Here is a 1877-nt window from a genome sequence, read left to right on the forward strand (position 1 = left end):
ACGAAGGTTGAATCTGGATGTTCCTAGTATATAAACAGGCGTCTGAAACGTATACTTTTGTTGATTCTATTTATTTGTATGACTGCGAGAGTGGATCGTGGTGTGGTTAGTTAGTTAGCAGTAACTAACCGTTTATAATCACCTTTTGTGATCTATTGAAACGTGACAGTAACCTCACAGGAATTTATAAAATCTTATGCTTTTCATATCATGTTCATTAATTAGAGTGTTGTACCAGTTCTCAGAGAGAGAGAGAGAGAGAGAGAGAGAGAGAGAGAGAGAGAGAGAGAGAGAGAGAGAGAGAGAGAGAGAGAGAGAGAGAGAGAGAGAGAGAGAGAGAGCGAGAGGGACAGAGGGACAGAGAGACAGACAGAGACAGACAGAGAGACAGAGACAGAGAGAGACAGAGAGAGAGAGAGACATAGAGCGAGAGGAAGAGACAGTGAGAGAGAGAGAGACAGAGACAGAGAGAGATAGACATAGAGAGAGAGAGAGAGACAGAGAGAATTGAATTGAATTGAACTCTATTTAACAAGGATTAAGATTTGAGGCTACGCCTTTTCTTACAATTTGTCCTTGGGACGCATAGACACACACTTATATAATTAAAAAAATAAAAACAAAAAGGTTAAAAAATTAACCAACAAAAAAAGGAGGTCGGAAAACTTCAGCACGTGATAATAAAGATGACGATGATGATGATGATGATAATGATGATAATGATGATGATGATGATGATGATGATGATGATGATGAAGATGAGGCATGAAGAGCATACATAATTATGTGGTTATTCATAAAATCAAATGCATACTATGCAGGTAATTATAGATACAATCTGGTAGCAATGGAACATGTAGCAATAGTATAACAAAGATATGAGAGAGAGAGAGAGAAAGAGAACTCAGAACTCAGAACTCAGAATTTCTATTGTAAACCACACTGTTGTGTTTGTACAAGGGGGGAGTAGAGTTTCCATTTCAATGTATACTCTCTCAGAGACAAGTAAGAACAAGTGCATATACAGTGCTAAGGGTTGAAACATATCGATCGGAAATCATTTACACACATTCATTTTAGCCTAGCAGTTGCTGTCGATGCCTGAATGCATAACATGTATACCGGGAGAGTGCCCACAACCTACTTTTGTTTTGTGTTAGTAGTATCTGCATTGACGAGTTTTCGAGTTGACCAATTTCAAAGACATTTTCCAAGTAAGTTTCTCTTATATCCGAGTATACTGGGCACTTAAAAAGAAAGTGGTGCTCGTTTTCGTGAGGGTATCTGCAAAGTGGGCAAACATGTGAACCGTTTGCAGAGTATCTCTGTTTGTTGCACATCAAGGGTGAAACCCCAAGTCTGAATTTTGTGAACACTTTTTGAATAATATGGATTGTCTATTTGGTCAAGGTACCTTTCTCTTCCAAAATCAGGTTTAAACAATTTGTATGTGTCATACCTCTCACTGTCTTCCAGCTTACTATGCCAGTTCTGGATAAAGCAGTCTTTTAGGCGTTGTTGAAAAGCCTTGATAAAGTGTTTTTCGTTGCCGACATAGCCGTACGTCCACACATGTCCAAACCCATTTTCACATAGGAGAGAGAGAGAGAGAGAGAGAGAGAGAGAGAGAGAGAGAGAGAGAGAGAGAGAGAGAGAGAGAGAGAGAGAGAGAGAGAGAGAGAGAATATACACATTGGGTGTGTACGTGCGTGCGTGCGCGCGTGCGTGTTTGTGTGTGATGTGTGTGTCTTTGTGTGTGTGTGTGTGTGTGCCGTCGCGATATAACCTTGAATGGTTGAAAACGTTAAACACCAAATAAAGAAAGAAAGAAAGAAAGTGTGTGTGTGTGTGTGTGTGTGTGTGTGTGTGTGTGTGTG

The sequence above is a fragment of the Littorina saxatilis genome, linkage group LG16, assembly GCF_037325665.1.
Source record: "Littorina saxatilis isolate snail1 linkage group LG16, US_GU_Lsax_2.0, whole genome shotgun sequence".
Lineage (NCBI taxonomy): Eukaryota > Metazoa > Mollusca > Gastropoda > Littorinimorpha > Littorinidae > Littorina > Littorina saxatilis.